The following is a 21,590-nucleotide window of genomic DNA, read 5'->3' as shown; positions in this document are numbered from 1 at the left end:
AAGACAAGCCTACTGACAACTTAGAACTTTATTTTGCAATCACAGGATATTTGTGACGCGGGCCACAGGCCTAGAAACAACAAAAACACGGATATATTTTTAAAACAAACGCAATAAAAATACTTCGTTCGAGCTATCATTATTGTCGGAAAATACTTCTGTGGCCACAATAGAGCGCCAGAAATGAACCAGCTGTTATTTTTTCATACCATTGACTGTAATAGTGAAATTCTATGTGTGGCTGCAGGATTTATAAGGCCATAAAATTAAGAAGAGCACGTTATCATTGTAGGAAACGAAGTATTGTGCTAGTTCACGACACATAGCTGAAACATATTTTGATAATGTACCCCAGTTTACAAAATGTAAGGTCAATCGCCACTAGTAACTCGCGGACCATCACCATCAAACTTAGCGAGCAAGAGTGTGAACGGTATAAAGTGAGCGTGCGCCATGTGTCGTTATTGTCTTATTGATTCAGGAGTCGCACCGAAAGATGCACGCTTGCTACGGGGTTTAGCGCTTAGTTACACCTATAAGAATATCTTTTAGAACACTGTAGAGAAATAAGGAAGCCACAGGGCTGCTGAGGAAGTGATGCAGGCGTCTTCCTTGGCAAATTCTCCTCTACGATGCCCTGGCGTAGTGATTTTCGAACCTTCTTTCAAACGAGCAGCGGTAAGGTGGTTCAGGAGTACAATGTCTTCGACACACTCATAGTCATCGCGCTATGAAATCCACGTGAAGTCAGCCTGGAGAGGGTGAGTCAGTTGAATTCAGACTCCGTTGAATCCACCTGTACGGAAGAAAGCATTGTCGTTGCCGCTGAAATGACGAATTGCGCTAGTAAATTCGTACCTATAAGCTATATGTAAAAGCTGACGGAGAGTATAACAGGAGCTGCTTGAATCGACAGCGTATGTGAGGGGCCTATGAAGGGAGTATGAACAAAGTGAAAACATTTCACGTAGTCGGGGAAGTGCTTCAAGTAGAGTCATAGACGCAGCAACTCCTGGCCGAATGTGACCTAGTGCTTCCCTGCGGTGTTATCTTATGAAGGGCTGTCATGCGCCGGCGCCGAACTGTCGGAGATCATCACCAACATTCAAATCCGAATTACAGATCATGTCAAAAGTGGGAGTCTCCTTTACAAGATGGGATAAGAGCGTCAACCTGGCGAGTGCTGCCTTGATGTCTTTGAAAGCTTGAGTGTCAATATTCTGGCGAACAGAGCCTTCATAATCGAGAAATTGAGGCAAATGCAAGACAAGACGCGACTCCTTCAGGACGTTCAAGTACTTGCCCAATGAAGAAAGCACTCCTCAGTGAAATTCTGTCCTTAGTACTCAACCGCTCATTCCAAAAAACATCCTTGTACATTATTACAAGACGAAATAAAATGCTACTTTCCAACTCTATTCCATTTTTAGAAAAAAGAACTCATTGAAATCACCGTCGACAACAACCCGGGCGGTCGAAAGATTTCGTTTTCGCTGGATTTCGCAACGCCCCCGCTTTCGCCTTTGAGTATTTTCGTTATGGCGTAGTGCTACGCTTGTTTTGCTAGCTGGTGAGACTTGCACAAACTGCAAGTACCAGAGAATGCAAATTCCATGTGACGTCGCGCGATGCCCGAACGGTTTACGCCACTTGACCAAAAGCAGCTGCAGCGGTGAAACCACCGCTCTATCTTGGTCCGGTACCACCGTTTTACTCAGAAACGGCAGCAAAAAGGTGGTGATGCTTCACCCTTTGCAAAGAGTGATGATTCGGACCCTTCAGATGCAATTTCGTCGTAAACTATGTCTTTTCTTAGCACGAAACAAAAGTTGCGAGGTTTCTGGAATGATATTTAAACAAACGGCGTCGACTTAGTATTTGCCTTCAGTGTCCCTTTAGTAGCCTGGCAAGAGAACGATAATCTAGGGTTGGCAGACAACCTATATGATCTGTGCAAGAGTACGTTTGTCTAAGCCAATTACTCACAGGAGACCCTGGTCCTCAGAAGGATATTTACGCTATAAAAATGGGCTGGAGCGTTTACGCTAGGCTTGCAAAGTCATGGTCGGTAGCTTACCACTATCCTTCAGATGCAAAATGCGCCTTCATTACATTCTTCGGCTACTAACATATGGAACAGAAAGAGGTTAACAATGGAGCTTGAGAACTTATCGTCAGCACAACGCGCAATATCATCATCATCATCATAATCATTTATTGGTCCTTAAAGACCCCTGGAAGGGGCATTACATAAGGGGGGGGGGGGGGAACATTGAACGCAACAACCAACGCAACAATATCAGATGTTTTCTGAGTATGGCCTAAGAAGAAAACGTCTCTGACTCAAATTTCAATATTGTTTTCACACCTTACATTCATAAGCTCCCATAGCGGCGTTAGGTCCTTTCGCATTCATCACACTCTTTCCAGGCGTAGCCATGCTATGCGCAGCACCATAATGCAAATTAGCCACTTTCACATGTTCGCAAATTCTGTTCCTAATCCTCGTGTACGAATACTTTTGCACAGACAACTCTCCTTTGAACTACACTTAAGTCGTTCAGGTTACTTCAAAAAGTTTCCTTAAGTTGGAACGCGTAGCTCAATTGAAAACTAAAATGCAGAAGTATGATGCCTTTAGACGTGAAAAATTGCAAAACATATGTCTGTATTACCGATTTGTACCATTCAAACCCTATTTATCTCGATGGTTTTCTTTGCGATCATTCATTTGTCGCCGTGCTGACTGCGAAGAATATGAAATAAATGTTGGGATCTTCTGAATGTCCCTAAGATACACTCATGCATTTCAAATTTGATGTTTAGAGGAGGAAAATGTTATGCTATTATCACCGGGCAGTGCTCATTTAAAGACACTGACGAATAATTCTAGCTGTTTTAATCGGATTACCCTTCTGCAATGCCAAGAAATCTACTTGTGCCGCGACCAGAGAATAAATAAAGCAGAAAAGTCGCACAACATGGTGAAGCCGCTTTGAATTTTCCGCACAAGTTTGCCATGACAGCATGCATTCTCGTGGTGTCTGCTCAGACCTATTTAAGTTTAAAAGAGCTAACTAAACTGAATCATTTTCAGCAGAATTTATTTATTTATTTACAGTACCCTCAGGGTCCAGAAGGACGTTGCAGAGGGGGTGGGTGCAATAATAATAAAAAAATAAACACGTTCAAACAATTATTAGTATTTAGGTGATAAACTCAAAACATAATCAGTTATAGCAATCTTGAAAGGTGATGCCTCCTCGCTCCAGGCGATGGAGGGGGGAAAGTGGTTCCACTCGGCACTGGTTTTTGGCAGAAATGAATCAGAGAAAACATTTGTGCAACAGAAAGGAATGAACAATTTACACCGATGATCAAGGCGCGACGACTGGTACGAAGGCTCTGAAATGAATTCTTGTATAAGCGAGCTATTTTGGTAAAATATTACTTGAAAAAGGCAAAGATGGGAAATTTTTCTTCCAAGCTGCAAATTAGTAAGCCCAACGTTTGCCTTCATAAAGAAACGCTAGCTGTGCGGAAATAATTTGAAAGGATCAAATGTGCTGACCTCTTCTGGACTGACTCAATGGTATCTGCTAATGTTTTTTGACCATGGTTCCAAAGAGATGACGTATACCCCAGCTTCAGTCTAATTAGTGTTTTGTAGAGCAGTAACTTCAAATGGGGTGGCGCTATTGAAAAATTCCTGCGAATGTAGCCAAGATATCTGTTTGCATTGTTTGTGATATGTTCGATGTGCGCATGCCACGAAAGGTTACTGTTTAGCTGGATTCCAAGATATTTATAGGAAGTCATGTGCTCAAGGTTGGTTTCATTGATAATATAGCCGAAAGTTTTAGCGACGCGAGTAAGACATAATTTTGCATTTGGTCGCATTTAAGAACATCAAATACTCTGCTATTGCTGGCCCAGATGAACCCAAAGATGAAAAAAAAAAGAGTACATACAAATTTGTGCACGGCACTGACGTACTAGAAGCTCGGTTTCGACACCGACAAAAAACAAATACAACTTTGACGTTCCTTTATTTTTTTAATAAACAACAGATTACTGCTAAATGAGAGCAAGTAGTGCCCTGAAGGAATACCCTAATAATTTTAAAGATACTTAGTGTTCCTCTGTAGGGTCCATTAAAAAAAAGTGACACGTGAAGCAGCTAAAAAGTTCGTTCATTCGCCGTGGCTGGATTCAGTTTTCGCAGATGTCACTGTCGTAAGCCCTGTATTCTATTGGGCATGTCGCATGGTAGGCGCCAAGGCAGCTTTCAGGAATGTTATCAACAGCATCCATGGCCACCCACAGTATGCAAACTGAAAAGAGAGAAAGAAATATAAGTACGGCTGCAATAAACGTATCTGGTTCAATTGTAATCGGCAAATCACGAAATGTGAGAAGTTGTGCAACGTAGGCAATTGACATTTGAACACGCACACTCGCCTACTAATTCGAATACTAATTGGCCACAGTTACACCGGGTGTGTTACGGCACCAGCAATTCGAAACACATCGTCAGCAGGACAACTTACAGCTGAGGCTTATGCAACAATTACACACACAAAAAAATATTTACATTGAAAACTTCACAGTTTGGCCACTTGAGCAGCACCTCACTCAGAGACAGCGAAGCTGCATAAGCGAGCTCTCATAAACTTTGGAAGTGTGCACTGGTTTCCCTGAGTCATAGCCCTCGCGCTCTCCCAAACAGAGGTTAAAGTCATAGTGACCAACTCCCAACAGGCGTGCCGCAACTTTGCTAGCGGCAGAATTCATACCACTACGCTCCGCATGACCAATCAAAAGCCGCTAACGAGATCAGCCATGATCATCTGGGCGCCAGCTCATCACGGCATTGCTGGCAAAGAGGTCGCCAACCACGTGGCTTGAGATTTGACCCACCGCGCCGACGCCGAGGAAACTCAACCTGAGTTCATGCACGCTCTAGTCTCGTACAAAGACATCAGACAACACTACACGCTAACCTGCAGAAAATATGCAGCCCCACACAATTCACTACCTAGAGAGCAGTAGCGATTCCTCCGAGCTGTACATGTTAATACATTCGCCAACCAACCAGAAATCACCTCATAGCCCCTACACAATTCTCTCCGCAATGCTGCTTCAGTGCAGAGCCCGGGTTCCTTAGGTACATAGTAGGGGGTTGCAGAGCGGCACCAGTAAATCCTCCGAACCCTTACCACGCCAACGAGCTTTGGGAGAGAGCCTTGGCCAGCTCCGAACTCGAGGATCAGCAACGTCTGATTGCGAGGGCCCAGGACGTGGCCCGAGCTCAAGGTATTCTGAAATGAGGACTCCTCTCCTAAGCTGCATTCACCCAATAAAAATGTTTATTCTCTCTCTCTCTCTCTCTCTCTGGTTTCCCTGCAATCTCCTAAACAGTTACCAAACGTTTTACAGTATCCGGTGCAATCCACTTTGCTGTTCCCTTGGCTAGTTAAATGCTTCCCCATTCTCCTTTACATGCCATTATTCTTCCTCTTCACTACTGTGGCTGCTGTCCTGACGTTGGTGTCGGGCTAAGCATTCCGATGGCCTGACAGGCTTGCATTGCTGGATGTTCTAATAGCTCGTCACCGACATGGCTGTCCGGCCCTGCGTTCTCACTGACGTGCTGGCCATATCACCGCTTGCCCTTGCTCACCCTGCGTTGATATCTGTTCTTTCATCGGCATTTGATACGAACCGCGCCGTCATCGTCGCTTTTCACCGCTGATGCCGCACGAAAACAGTTCCAGAACCCCCTCAAAACTTGCCGCCCAAAAAGTCATGAACGAGCATCTAGCAAACAACTTCAAAAAAGACGCAGCAAAAGTAGTCGTCTTCTTTTGGCCCTTCTATACACCTGCAAAATAATTGAAGCTCGCTCGAACCTGCTAACGAAGCATATTGTAACGGATATCAGATGGGTTTATTTACAGAATTATAGATGGTTAGCGTATCGCAAGGGACATGGCGGTCATATAAGGTCGACAGGCTGCGGCCAGCTCCTCGCGCAATCCTCTACTTTCTCTCCCTTCGGCTGCGCCGTGCAACGCGACAATTTCTCCGGGAACGACGAACCTCTCCGAGCGAGCTACACAGCCAGATGGTGGAGCAGTTTTAGTCGGGCGACGTGCATGAGTTGCGTTTTACGTGGCCGCCGGATGTGCAAAGTTACTCTTCCGGTGGCGTATGTCACGTGACTGAAACATTTCAGTATGACGTATGGGCCGCTGTATCGTGACATAAATTTCGTGCACAGCCTCTTTTTCCGTACACGCGTCCAAAGCGAAACATTCTCCAAGGACACATGTGACGAGCACATGTCGAGTATCGTAACGAGCCTTGGCACGATCTTCACAGAAAGGAGTCCTGAAGCGTGCCAGCCTAGACGCGCTTTTTCGGTACGACATAAAGTCCGGTCTGTTGAAGAGTCATCATGAGGGAACTAGGGAAGGATGGTGCCGTTCAAGCTTTGAGTGTCTTGAGCATAGAGAAGAAAGGTGCATAGTCTATGATTTACTCATTGGCAGTAAGACAAGCGTACGTAACAAATTGTAAAAGGGAATCCCAATTTTCGTGTCCTGGCGAGACATACACGGCAAGCATGTTAGCGAGGGTCCAATTCGTGCGCTATGTGAGGCCGTTTGTTTGTGGTTGGTAAGGAGTCGAGCGCCGGTAATCAATTTGACTGAGGTAGCAGTTCTTCAACGACGTCTGCACTAAACTGCCATCCACATTCACTAACGACAACGCGTGGCGCAACGTGATGGAGAATGACGGAGTACCGCAGGCAAGATGAAACTTCGGCATCTGTAGCCGAAGCGAGCACTGCTGTATCAGTATACTGGGTCACATAGGCCTTATCAATTTCTGGCAACTTTTTCAAATGGCAAGGTCAGCGGCTTAACAGGATGCAGGCACCCACAGGACGCGTCGTTGACTGCTTCTGGCGGTGGCCAACGGCACAGCTTGTAAAGTACTACTTCACCGCCTTCCAGAACTTGGGTCAATAGAAACGCTGGCACAGTCGGTGGAGTGTTCGATCAAAGCCAAAGTCGCTTGATGCAATGTCATTGTGCATGCTGTGAAGGATAATAGGCCTTAATATCTGGGGAACCACGAGAAGAAGTGGAGCGCCATTAGCAGAATAATTTTTACACAAGAAATCGCCAAAAATAATGAATGGTGAGCCATGTGCTGATGCCAAAGTGGCATCGAAAATAGTTCTAATTGAAGGGTCATGCGGTTGCACAGGGTTGAAGGTGATGGCATCCGGAAGGACTGAGGAGATGGAAGCGAGGTATTCATCGGAGTGATCATCCGTATCTAGCGTGCTTCCTGACGGTAGGCGAGATAAACACTCAGCATTCTCAGTAAAGTCTCAGTGGCGTCTACTTTGGGCCGCTGGCCCTTATAACTTCCGATGTGTGCCTGGTCCCCGCAGCTGTACGACACAGGTGGGCTGCGATATTCATTGAGGCTGGGCACAGATTCCTAAGACGTATTGTAGACGAGAGAGGTACATCAAGGCTGTCTATCCTTTCGACGTTCAAAACTCATTTATTTTGGCTGGATCATGGTGCTCTGACCATGGATGTTGTTGTATATGGGGCGGTCGCCGTAGGCAGGTGGTGGCCAAGCCACCGGTGCGTCCAAGCAGCGCTCATCAACAAAGCATTCGTGGAATACGCAGTTGGCATCATTTCCTTGAAAATTAGTGATTTGCTCTTCGATAACACGTCTTAATTAAACAGCAAGGTCATTAGCGCCAGAGACGGCCACGCTAGCTACGTTGGTCACGTCGTCAAATCGACCAACCTTCGGAAGAATGCGGCGTGCTTTAAGAGTCTCAGCCTTACGGCAGACGGGGTAGTGAGGTCTTCCTTAGAGATGAAAAAAAATAGGTCACATCTTCGCCAATTCCCTTGAATAGTTGTCCGACCTTCTCCTAGTCCGACATCCTTGCGTTCACAATTCAGCAAAGTTTCAGGTTCACTCAATCTACAGAGTACACATTTCTCTCGCAAACTGTGCTCGCCGGGAAAGTGTCTCCTCAGCCTTTTCCTTTTGCGAAAGCGACTCACCAAAGCATTTCTTCAGCTCTCTGACGAGGCTGTCCCAAGTTGTGAGCGAGCCCTCGTTATTGTCGAGCCATATAAGGGGAACACAGGCAAGGACAGAAACAACGTTGGAGATTAGCGCAGACACGCTCCATTCATTGTGGCGGCTCACCCTCTGGTAGGGCCTCAACCAGTCTTCGACTTGCTGATTCGTTTCACCTGGGAATGTAGGTGCTTTTCAATCAGGTGTCCAGTAACCAGCTTGCCTTGGACGAATGCTTTCTTCGGCGGTTATTTCATGAACGTCGCCTCGTCCGAATCGCTCATGTCAGCGTCTCCCGGTAGTGGCGCGGCCAACCGCTTGCTGCTTCGAAAGGGTGTTAGAGCTAGGTCGTACAGTGTGACGTACCCGCAGCCTCCATCAAAATCGTAACGGATAGGATGGTTTTATTTGCAAAGTGATAGATGGCTAGCGTTGCGCAAGGGACTGGGTGGTCATGCAAGGCCATCATGTAGCGACGAGCTCCTCGCGCACTGCTCTGCTGTCTATTCCTTCGGCGGCGCCGTGCAGCGTGACCATATTTCTTGCCTTGTAATCACTCGGGCTCGATTTCCAGAAAGGTTTTTTCCGTCAAGGTTGCCCAGCCTCGGGGTTTGATCTGAGTCTGGGTAATTCTGAGAGAGTCGGCTCATCATTTTCCGACTTATGCCCCTTAGTGCCTTATGCCCCTACCTTAAACGTGACAACTCGTGGAGCTAAGGAACTTAAACGGAGGGAAGCAGTGAATATAGTTAACGGCATTTTTTCATTCAATTCGATTTCATTCACAGCATACACTACTCACAACCCGCCGACAGTGCTGATAACGTGGGCAGAGTGCCACACCGACAACTGACGAAGTGTAAGAAGGAAAACGACTGGAATAGAATGTTTACGTTAGCGAAACAGAAACATCGCAAAGAGCTATTTAAAAGAAGGCGCTTGACTTCCCGTTAGGCGGCATATAAAAGAGGAGGAGGAGGAAAGAGAAAAGTAGAAGGCAGGGAGGTTAACCAGAATAACGTCCGGTTGGCTACCCTACACCGGGGGAATGGGAAAGGGGAGAACAAAGATCACAGGGAGAGAGAGGAGGGAAGGAAAGAAGGAAATTGCGGCGAGTTTGCTGACGCGTGTGGTCTTACAGAAATCGCGTTAATAGTCACAGATGGTCGCACAAACCCGTCCTCCTTAAGAAACACAAAAGCGCCTTCACCGCTTTATGGGCCGACGGGCGATGGGGGCGGTGTTCTAGCAGCACCTGCACAGAAAGCGGCCGATTGTCCAGTTTTTGGAAAGCTTTGGCAAGTTCTTGTCTCTCTGAAGCATATCTTGGGCAGTGGCACAGCAGGTGGTCGATGTTTTCTTCGGTGCCACAGACTTTGCAAGCTGCACTGTCAGTCATTCCAATTAATGTAGAGTATGCCTTTGTGAAGGCCACTCCTAACCAAAGGCGGCAGAGAAGCGCAGCTTCACGTCGAGGAAGTCCGAGTGGCGGTCGGAGTTGCAGGGAGGGGTTTAGTCGATGCAGTCGCGTGAGTCGTAAGTTTGGCGAGTTCCACTCGGTCAGTGTGAGACTGCGTGCAAGGTGTCGAAGCTGCTTTGCAGCGTCAGTCCTCGAAAGCGGAATTGAAACGCTGTGCTCTCCTTGATGTGCTGTGCGAGCAGCGTTATCGGCGGAATCATTGCCACTGATTCCACCGTGACCAGGTATCCATTGAAAAACGACCTCGTGACCTTTTTGTTGGACATCATGGTAAAGTTTCACAACTTCGTATGTCAATTGGTCATGACATCCGTGTCGGAGAACTGACTGCCTGCCCTGTAGTGCTGGTTTTGAATCGCAGAACACAGCCCATTTTCTAGGTCTTTCAGAATCAATGAATTCCAATGCTCGACGCAGGGCCGTTAGTTCTGCCGCCGTTGAGGTCGTGACATGCGATGTCTTGAACCGCAGTGTCATTCCTCGCGTTGGTATGACCACGGCACCAGAAGAACTGCACGACGTAGTCGATCCGTCGGTATAGATGTGCACGTGGTTGCTGTACTTTTCATGCAGAAGAAGTAAGCTCAGCTGTTTTAGAGCAGGAGCCGGTAGATCTGTCTTCTTCTGTAGTCCCGGAATCATTAGATGTACTTGTGGACGGCTCAAACACCACGGAGGAAACGCTGGCTTGGCCACAGGTGCGTACCCTGAAGTAAACAACGCACGATGTGCACTGACAATACTGCTAAATGTCGAGCAGGGCCTTGCAGCAGTGAGGCTCGCCAAGTGGTGGGAAGGGGTCCTAGCATACTGCCTGAGATGCATACGCATTGTCTCAACGGTAATGTGCGTCGTGACTGGGTAATATTGCGCAAGGGCACTAGTTTCATCCGTTGATGCACTGCGTGGTAAGCCAAGACATATCTTAAGGGCTTGGGCTTGAATACTCTGAATTGTACGCAGGTTAGTCTTGCAGGTGTTGGATATTGCAGGCAGGCTGTAGGCATATAAAAGAACGTGTAAAGCAAGTATCGAGGCTAAAGAGGACAAGATCAATCGGCATGTTTGTTCAAATGACACTCACGTATTTGGTCTTTTTTCACGTTTATTATTAGCTCAATTTATATCTTAATCACATCGTATCTGATGAACAGTTACGATGATGGCAATCTGGTCTACTTGGCCATCCGGCATTATAGGATACGCTCGCGTATTCTTCAGTACTCTCGACAACCATGCATATATGTTGGGCGACTCTCTTCTACTCAAGATCCCACAATCCCTACTCGATATCCTGCAGCTCCTGCCGGTTGTCATATGAACCACGGAGTTGGGTGACAACTGGACCTAGGATCATCGGCCGTCTTTCTTCGCATGGCTGGCACGTGTTTAACACGCATCGGCACACTCATCAGCCCGTCGAACTCACCTATCTCGGTGCGCTTGCGTTTCCTCTCTTCAGCGCTGCAAGCTGTCTGTGGACGCAACGAGGTGTTAACGGTAAGGCTTATTCGCACTAGGCCAACATGACTCCAACGGCGACGAGATACCAAGACACCGACGCCTACCATCGACCGACTAGTGTACAGATTGTGTGGCTGAGTAGCGCTCTGTCACACCAGGCCGGCAATGCCGCCGACACCACTGACGATGCGAGTCGTCGCAGCGTGACAGGCTTTTGTGACGCCCACGCAGACAAAACCGGTCTGTTGATCGTCGTCCTTGGTTCCTCGGCGTGATATCGGCTTCAGAGCGAGAACATCGCACTGACAACGCAATTTCCGAAGCAGCCACGCTTGTACACATATGCTTAATCGCGCTCAAAATTTATGGAAACATGGTTTAGTTGAATGATCGGCAGTACGAGTCGGCTGGCTGTAGTCAAGGACACTGCGCGCGTTGGGGACCAACGCGCCGAAACGCGAACGGCGTCGGCAGTAGCTTTGCCTCTTCCTTCAGTACGTTGCCTTGTTGGTGCTGCTACAATTTCTTCCTGTGATGTGGAAAATGGTCAGAACATGTAGACACGAGACGTATTCGTATCCAGCGTCTCTAGCTTTCAGTGTCTACGAGAGCTATTTCCCGCATCAGGTTTTCGTACAGTCCTTGCGTCTTCCTTTGCTGCAGCAACGCCTCCTGCAGCCACGGAGACACCCAGCAACTTCTTGGCTTTTTATTTCCTGCCGTTCTTCAAGGGCGTCTAAACACAATGGCGTTGCCGTAGTGTTGGCTGCGATTTGAACTAGGTCCACTCTCGTTGCGAACAAGGTACAACGTTGCCAGAAATGTGCAGATAAGGAACCGCTTGTAGCCTGAAGTCTGCATCGGTGAACGTCGCGCAAGTGGTACAAGCTGCAGACTTCTTCCCGACACGATCTCTCCGCCGACGAGCCCCCGACACGGCTGTCGGCGGGCCGTCGGCAGACTGCCGGCATCGATACAGTGCGACAGAGTCGTCGGCACGAAGTAAAAAACGCGGTCGCCGACAGTCGGCGGACCGAAATCGGTGTCGTTGTTCTGTTGTGAAGCTGCACCGCGATCGTGGAGCCGAGGTGAGCCGGGACGACAAGCAACAGGTCTGGACCATCAGGAACTAAACTGCGACGATCTCACGTGTGATTTTTTTTTTTTTTTTGCAATGTACAGTGATGTTTCACTTTGGGAACGCGGGGGACGCGCAAGTGTATGAATGCTATAGTGCACACGACGCTACCGGTCCTCAATGCGCCTAGACTGTCCGAATCGCCGATCGCTTTCAAGACAGGGCTCGCGCGGCCGCGCCATGTCCGATAGTCGCCGGAGTAGAACGCCCTCCCCATTCCCTCTCCTCCCTTCGGTGCCTCATGTGCGACGGAAAGCGGCGCGCTTATACACTTGCACGCGGAATATTGAGCCACCATCGTCGGCTCATCGTCGTACGCTTTCGCAAGCACATACAGCATACGGCGCGCATAGATGACGTTATCACGAGATAAACCCAGTACGCGCATACCACCCAAAGAACCCGTAGCAACTGCAAGAGCAGGTCAACGCAGGGCGCTTCTACGTACCCTCCTCCTTCGCAACACTTCCCTCAACCACACCTAGACTTTCCTATAGTCCTGACCATGCGGTCGTCGGGCTAGCGTTGCGCCGATTCCATGGCGACTGGTGTCAGTATGGATTTACGTGGCAGCAGATTCGTCGATGTGAGCCAAAACTAGTGGTCATGTCACTTTTTCAATCAGTTGTGAGAAGGCGCACGCTTCTTCTGGACCACAGAAAAAATTCGCGTCGTCTTTAAGAATACTCATTAGGAACCGTGCTATTTCCGCAAAGTCTTTCACAAACTACCCGAAATAAGAAAAAAAGGCCAAAAAAGGGACGCACGTCCTGAGTAGAATGAAGTGTAGAAAACTTGGAAATGGTGCTAACTTTGGCTGGGTCAGGTCGTATACCGGTGGCATACAAAATATGGCCAAATATATCTACCTATCAATAGGCGGCCGAGGTGTCATTTGGCCAAGTTAAGTTGAAGACACAAACTGCGAAGGACGCGCAACATAGCCGAGAGACTCTGTGGGCAACTTGAGAACGTAGCCTAGAAAATGACGGCGTCATCTAGTTAGCGCAGGCAAGTAGACCACTTGAAACCGCCAAGAATGAAGTCCATAATTCGTTCGAATGTAACTGGGGCATTCTATAAGCCAAATAGCATAACCTTGGAATGGTAGAGCCCATTAGGTGTTATACAGGCGCTCTTCTCGCTTCCTCAACGGCGATTTACCAATAGGCGGACCGAAGGTCTATAGAAGTAAAGTATTGTGTGCTGATACTTGTTTCGGGTCAAAATCTTCCCCACACGCGTAGGAGCTAAGCTTTCAATGCGGCGGCGCTTTATTGTACTCATAGCAATTGTAGTATGCTAAGAGCACACGGATATTGAAATGACACAGCAGGGTAAAAATTCAGCACAGTGTATGCGGTAGGGCGCGGCAAAAATGTTACATTCGTCTTTAAAGAAACTATAGCGTACTAGATGTCGTCAAGTGTCTTTGATGTAGTGCCTGAAACGTCAAGAATCAAGTGTAAATTTACTCAGATACCACAGAAAAAAGCTTAGCCAACTGCACTACATTGCAATTGCATTAAAGCAGAAAACCCTGAAGCTACGTTTAAGCAGATGGTGCTGCAAGATCCCACTGGAAAATTATCTCCACAGTACATTTGTGTGGCCTGAAATTGGGTTGCGCTAAAGACGATGCACATAACGGAATTCAGAGCTGGCAAGACGGCTGCAGCGCTTTCGGAACGAGCCAACGCAAACGACTCATAATCGCAAACGTGTTGGTGCCCGCTGCCACCCGCGCCATTCCCGCAATCCTCCCACCATTATCATCATCACAAAAAAACGTGACGACTGCCTACAGGCGCTAGACATTCTGGCCTATAGTGAGAGGCAAATTGTGAAGGTAGATCCTTCGCGGCAGCTATTGGGTGGCGGGGCTCCTAGCGTTATGTGCATTTACTGAAGTTCTAAAGCACAATTTTCAATAGTGTTTTCTTATTGTTCACTTATCATGAAAACTCGATTCGTTACTCTTTAGGAACATAACTCTTGCTACGACAAATATAACTTACGATTGTCACCGTAGTATGGAATGATTGTTACAACGCAATTTTCGTAGTCAGTGTAGTTGAAGTATCCAGTATAGAGGTCACACTGGTCTGAAAAAGCAACAATAATGACAAGTTGTAACCTCCCGCAATAAAAACTGCAATGAACAAGTTCGGCAGCATGTCATATTACTGTGTCATATGAAGGCGAAAGCCTGCTGCACACGTGGTACTGCATTAAGTCAGACTTCTTGCAGCACATAACGAGCCGCAGTGTGAAATAAAGGTATGGCGCTGAAGGTCGACCTCCTCAGCGACACATTCGAGCACCTAACGCACAACTTAAAGGTTCTTTCTTTCGTTCTCTCTTTCTTTCCGTTTTTATTTCATTCGTTCTTTGTCTATTTCGTTCCTTCTTTCTTTCCTTTGTTCCTTCTTTTGTTTCTGGATTCATATTCCCTCATCGGACCTTTGCTTGCTTACGCGGGTATAAGCCATTCCTGACGATTACATTTTTCCCATCCCTCGTTTTTTGCATCACTGAGCAAGACGCCGTTTTTTTCTAGCATGAGCCATTGCAACGAGGTCCTTAATGTTTTCGCCTTAACAATTCATATCCCTCAGTCACCACAACAGAACCGAGGGAAGACCAGGCAGAGCTTATGCAAAAATTACTTGAGGTTACTTGAGCTCGGAAACAGCTTGCCAGCCACAAAGAAAAGAATTTCGCGACGGCAACGGCTTATTGCTCGTTTGGCTTGAGCAATTTATAACTGACACAAAATACTTTTTCATGTATATATTACGCTATGACTGTTTCTTAACATAAGCACACACATTAGTGTAACGCAGGGCATTTATTCCTCCCCCAATTCCTCTAGATGAAATGTTTGATTCAAGTTAAAACACTTTGCATTAGGAGCAATAGTACTTCTTTTTACCGAGAAGCTCATGCACAAACATTGATCCTTTTGTTGTGGAAGTTCGCAAACATGAATTCGCAAACATGAATGCTAATCAACATTAGTTTACTCCACTGTCTTAGACGGAGGACGAAACGTTTCCTCGCGTCACTGGCTAGGCCACCGTACACAGATCGCGATAGGTGGTGGTCGCGCCTACGCGGGAAAATGAAGAGTAATACTATTATTAATAATCATCATCAGCCTATCTTATGTGCACTGCAGGACGAAGGCCTCTCCCTGTGATCTACAATTATCCCTGTCTTGCGACAACCGATCCCAACTAGCGCCAGCGAGTTCCCTAGGTTCATCGCCCCAACTACTCTTTTGCCGTCCTCGAGCGCGCTTCCCTTCTCTTGGCAGTCATTCTATAACTCTAAGGGAACACCGGTTATTTGCCCTACCTATTACATGACTTGCCCAGCTCCATATTCTTATCCTCAGAATGTCGGCTATAATAATAATCAGAATGTCGGCTATACCTATGTGCTCTCTGATCCAAACCGCTCTCTTTTTGTCTCTTAACGTTGTGCCTAGCATTCTTCGTTCCGCCGTTCCTTGCGCGGTCCTATGTTCTCAAGCTTGAAAGAAAAAAACAGTCACAAGCGACAAAGGGCAAGAAGGTATGTGCACACCACAACGATTGGACTATCCACTGAGCCTATTAGAAACGGCATAGTCCCAGCAAGGCCAGCACAGCATGCGCAACAGCAGCATCACTAATCACAGAGCATTGAAAAGACATGGTGGCACATCTATCGAGACCGACCTAAAGCAAATTCTTTTTCATGTAAGCGCTCCGACGTTGTACTAATGCAGACGCCATCTAATAACCTGATTTAGTGCGTTTTCAGGATTTCTCGTTCTTCTTTGCCCTTGCCTCCACCGAGAATCGTTACATTGCTGAACAATGGGTAACAGCCACATCCATTGCAATGGTGAGGCAAGTTTGCACCATCATGGTACCCCAGGGAGGAATGGTGCTCACGCAACCGGTCATTAATACATTGGCCAGTTTGGCCTATGTAAACTTTCTCGCATGTGAGAGGGAACTAACACACAACCCGGGCGACAGATGCCATGAAACGGTTTTCGTGTTGCGTTGTGCAAACGTGGTTCCTTGCCCTGCCTGGAGAATTGCGAGAGTAGTCCAGTCGTTGAGGTGTGAATGTCTCCTCTTGTCCTTTGTCGCTTGTGAGTGCTTTTTTTCCTTCAACTATGTACCAACTTGCCCGAACATGAACCCTTCTTCTCAAGCTTCTTTGTCTGTCTCCAGGTTTCTGACTGATATATCAGCACCTGTAAAATCCACTGATTGCGTACCATCCTTTTCGATGATAATGTCCAGTCCCCAGTCGGGAGCTGACAAAGTCCGCCATATAAGCTTCTACCTTTTTTTATTCTTCTGTAAATTTCCTTGTCATGATCAGGGTTCCCTGTGAGTACTTCACCTAGGTAAACGTACTCCTTCCCAGACTCTAGAGACTGGGAATACTTAACTCTCGTTCGCTTGCCGGGCTATTCATCATTATCTTTGTCTTCTGCATAATTCTTCAACCCCGCTGTTACACTCTCTCTGTTAAGGTCCTCAATCGTATGTTTTAACTCGTCGCCAGTATTTCGAGAAAATTTGCAATAATGCCCTTTGTGTCAAACGTCAATAAAATTATGCAGAAATACTGATGGTCTCGCTACCATTCAGACCCGCTCGACATTGTAAGCACTTCAACTATTCACTGGGATAACGTTTTCACTCATAATGCAGTTGGATTGTGCTCTGGCAATTATTCCGCTATTTGAAATAAAGAAGACCAGCAGCTGTTCGTGCAAGACTGCAAGCAGTACACGTTCTGTATTTTATTGCACCACATAATGGAAGTGCACATATGATTAAACGTCCTTGTAAATAAATTCTCATTTTGAGCGGTGCTGCTGCTCTCAGGAAAATTCAACAGCAGGTTACACGCCTGTAACACGTGAAGGCGAAAGCCGGCTGCTCACGTGGTAATGCATTAAGTTATACGATTGGAGGGGTCAGACTCCTTGCAATACATAACGCGCCTCAGTCTGAAGTAAACGTGCAGCGCTATTGGTTGACCTCCGCAGCGACACGTACGAACACCTAATGCTCTACCTAAGGCTTTCTTCGTCTTTCTTTCGTTCTGTCTTTCTTCCGGACTTTATCGTTTTTCGTGATTTGTTCTTTTTCTTTGTTCTTTCATTCGTTCTTCCTTTCTTTAGTTTGTGCATTCATATTCACCGATAGCCATGGCATCTTTTCTTGCTTACGGGAGTATGAGCCATTACTGATGATCAAATTTTTTGCATCACTGATTTTTTTCCATCCCTGAACGGCGTCATGTCGTACAAATGGGATGCTGCCCGAAGCAGCCCCAACCTTGAAGCACAGCTATGGGCTGTTCATCTGGCCCGCAACGCAGCATAGGGGCTCGGCATTTCTGTAACTAGGTAGAAGCGGCCTGCTACGTGCTCACGCACGTTTAGAATGACCAGAAACAATTTTACCATGCCTTACCACTCGCCGTTCTTTTCGGGTATGAGGCACTGGAACGAGCCAGTTAACGTCTTCGCCTTATTACACTCTTCACATGTGCACAGCTTCAACTATACAAACTGAAAGTAAAGTTCTGGAAAATAGCCAACTTCCCTCACTTACCATTGTCTAGCAGAAAATGTACCTGATCTTGAGTCTCTCCAGGTGATATGTCGAAGGTGGACTCCTTTATAACACTGGAAAGAACAGAGAGGAAGAGACCGAATGAATATGAAATATTTTCAATCTATATTAAGCGTTGCAACGACATTGTAAACGTTCCGGTATAGGCAAAAACATTTAAACAAATGAACTTCTCCAAAGTAATTAGACCAAAAACACATCTACAGAAAAACGTACGTACATAATCCAAATTAATGTTTGTAAATGTCCACGACATCTCTGAATCTTGAAGTATCCCGTTGAAGATGTCCGCATGGAGTGACTAATAATTACATTGACATTTTCACTGGCTGTACATTTTGTCAAGTGAGATTAGTTAGAGAGAGAGAGAGAAATTATGTGCGAAAAGCAGAGAGGTTAGTCGCAGGAGTACACTAGGGTAAGTTGGTATGACAGTCGAATGAAAGAAACAACTTCAAAATGGATTTATCATTGTGTGATTTATTTCAATAAATTAAGGCTTTCTGCGTAACTTATGCGCTGGCACATCGTCACCCGCCCCACGTGAGAAGTTTCCTTGTTTGATCGCAGCACTGAACAGAAGCAACTAAAATGGCTAGGTCACGATACTTGCTTTCCGCTTTATACTGAAAACTCGCACAACAAGGAGATAAGACGACATAAAGCCAATTTTACATAACATAACACTGCAAACACTGCATGGGGCGAGTGGACAAAAAGAATGATGCAATAATCATTCCCGTGATATATTTCAAGGTGCAAGATATCGGCATGGTGTGCAAATTTAGCGTTGACGTGTTTTGTAGGTCATGAACAAGACTATTTATTGTAAAGAGCTGTTCACTGTTAAAGAGAACACAAGAATTGACAAAACCACTTCCATCACTCACCACTTCCATCACGGCGTCCGATAAGATTTAGTGGATGGATATCAATTTATGAAACATCAGTGCAGGCAGGTCAATGTGAAATGATGGGCAGTTATGGACGCTCAAATTCTAGTTAGGTGCAGCCTTTAACAATAAAATAAACTGTACACGAATGTCCTGACGCAATTAAGAAGCGTAAGAAAGCCATAAATGGCAAAAAAATTCGGCAGACATCATAAAAACATACCTTGGATCTGGGGAAGCGATCCAAAAATAGAGACAAGGATGAAGTAAACAAGACAAATTTTTGCAAGATCATTTGGAAACATTTCCGAAATCAATAAAAGAAACTGCTCTTGTGGTTTGTGTAAAGTGTGCGAGTTTTACCTAAGTACTAGCGAGAATATATAGGCCTCTATAGGCATTGTCGAAAAAGTAGGAGTAGTACGTATTATGGCAACTAAGAAAAAATTTGCATCAAGGGTAAAAAAAATTAAAATTAGTAGACCCCGTGCATATCGGAGCAATCTTTGATGTTTGCACAATAAATATATGTAAATCTGCAAAAGAAACTAATGAAATAATTCTTCAAAACGACTTAAAAGGGAATGCCTTTATATACTTCGCTGTAATGGGCTTCCTATCTCCACGACTATTTAATGTGTGACTCAAGCTAGTCAAGCTATAAGCTGGCGCAGATTAGCACAATAACATTCAATGTGGTCACAAAAGTGTGCAATGTAGCCTGTCGTCGGCCATTGCTCCACGTTCATGCCGTCGCCGCCACCTGTTATCTGGGTATCGTCGGCCCAAACGCAGGTCACGCCTGGAAGGTAATACTGGTGTCGCACGCTCTCTCTCTCTACCGCGAGCTGGCCCGATTCGTATCTAGAACACCAAGATCTATGCATCACGATCGAGCTTCTTGTTCGCGATTGTGTGCTGATGACCACGTATGTAGGAGAGTTACAGGCCAGCAGACGATAATAGCCTTACCGCGATGAGGTAATGACAAAGAAAACTGTATTTTCCAAGAAAAGTGGTTTTGTATTACGATTTCTGCAGCTCATCAGACAAATTTGATAAGTCCTTTAGACACACTAACGACCAATATTGCGCTTGACCTCGGCGAAACTCAATCCTAATCGTTGGACCATGCAGCAGCGATCACTCTTGATTACCTACAGGTATCCCGATCCCGATGGGGCTCCATCATGATCAAACGTGACCATCTAACTCCGGTATCGGAAAGTCTCTAAAGACGCCGGACAAGCTCAATGCATTTGCCCTAAAAAAACGACGAATTCAAGTGCATGAACCTTGACGCTGCTCCGCTCATCGCCTCTGCTGCGGAGCCAATGCAGAATTTCCCTTTCCGCTGCTGACGTAAGCAGTGAGTGCCCAAACACTAGCGTTAATTGCAAATGCGTACATACCATACCGTGGTTATTTGTTGCTGCGTACAGGTGCCTGATCGAAACAAACAGTGCTCATCCGTCTACAAACGCTGAATGTTTTGCTTCACTCTCAGCTCGTGCAAGCATTAAGGTACGACACCTGCACTGCCACAGACAGTACTTCTCATAACACCGTTGTTCAGAGATTCTGTAATAGAAAGTATTTCTGCACCCTTTTGAAAAATCCCGAGCCGTTCCGCTCTGTGAAGGTGAACGATCAGCGGAGGTGGGTAGCAGGCGACGCCGACATTTGTTTCTTTTTTTTATATACCTTCGCATATACGACGATACCATCGCCCCGAGAAGCCAGATGCATGTAGACACGCGTGACGTTTCGACGGGACCGCCACCACGGGAGAAAGGAAGGCAAAGAAACTAGATGCGCAAGCGCTTGGAACGCCAACAAATAGAGGACGGTGCGAACGTAGGCATGGCCGACGCGGGCCATCGTTTATTATTTGCTCGCATCAGCTTATTATCTGGTAGGGGTTGTATTTGGGCCCAAGATACGAAACTTATTTTTGCAAGTTGGCGGAGTGCCTGAGGCCTGCTTATTTTCCACCACGGGTCGGCCCAATATTAAGCTATCTTCCGGATCGGCCCACGGTTTTTGCTAGCGCAAAAAAATGAACGGGAATCTAGCCATAAACAGCCTCGCTGTAAAACTATTTTCATCAGCAAAGAAGAAGAGCTCTGTGTGTGGCTGAATGGTGCGTGACGACAACGACGATGTGCACGGGCGACAGAAATCGAGTAGTAAAGCCACCTAGGTCGAGGCACTAGAACCGTGGTAGCCCAAGTGTCATGATTGTATCTGCCGCACTTTCACCTCGGCTACATCAACCTCATGCCGTTGCAACCTGAGTTCCACCTCGTGCTTGGGCCATCATCGCCTGCTGCGTCTTCCTCCGGCCTTCTATTCCACAGTGAATAGAGTGTGAGGAGGAAAGCGGAGGAAGCCACCTTGAAGCGCCACAGGATGGCGCTCATGTCCGCGCATCCGCTGCGACGGTGGCAGCGGCCGTTCGGGGGCAAGAAAAAATTGGGGCAAGAAATTTGGCGTTCAGGTGTAAGAAAAAAACTATGATAACTGTGCCTCAATTAACTTCTGCTTAACATCAAATGTCGTATAGGTTCAATTTCCACATGAGCTCGAGGTCACACCGCAGTGCGTAGGTCACACCGCAGGGCGTAGGTTCGACTGCCTGATTCGCTCTATCTTAATTTTCTTTTTTTTTTGTTTGCGTGATGAGCACCATCGTAGCCAGCTGCGGAAGAAGACGACGCGGAACGCGCGATAAGTGGCACTAGCGCGTGTCTGCGCGAGGCAAGCTCACATGACTTTCTATAACGCACGCCGCGTTTTCCAGACCCCCGGATGCATGAGCCACTTCAGGCTTT

The 21,590-nt window shown here is 46.6% G+C and overlaps 1 long non-coding RNA gene and 1 pseudogene across 1 annotated transcript; one reads left to right on the top strand and one right to left on the bottom strand.

Moving 5' to 3' along the window:
* Nucleotides 1-4,032: 4,032 nt before the first annotated feature.
* On the bottom strand, nucleotides 4,033-17,919 carry LOC129385408 (uncharacterized). The gene is made up of 3 exons (XR_011895505.1): nucleotides 17,843-17,919; nucleotides 14,228-14,314; nucleotides 4,033-4,334 (listed from the first exon to the last, which is right to left on the bottom strand). It is a non-coding gene; the product is annotated as an uncharacterized lncRNA (long non-coding RNA).
* A 2,700-nt stretch (nucleotides 17,920-20,619) lies between these two features.
* LOC126534961 (U2 spliceosomal RNA) lies at nucleotides 20,620-20,799 on the top strand (annotated as a pseudogene).
* The last annotated feature ends 791 nt before the right edge of the window (nucleotides 20,800-21,590 follow it).

Source organism: Dermacentor andersoni, chromosome 7, assembly GCF_023375885.2.
Source record: "Dermacentor andersoni chromosome 7, qqDerAnde1_hic_scaffold, whole genome shotgun sequence".
In the NCBI taxonomy this organism is placed as follows: domain Eukaryota; kingdom Metazoa; phylum Arthropoda; class Arachnida; order Ixodida; family Ixodidae; genus Dermacentor; species Dermacentor andersoni.
Note: the sequence above shows the minus strand (reverse complement) of the source record. Positions and strands in the feature narration are given on the sequence as shown.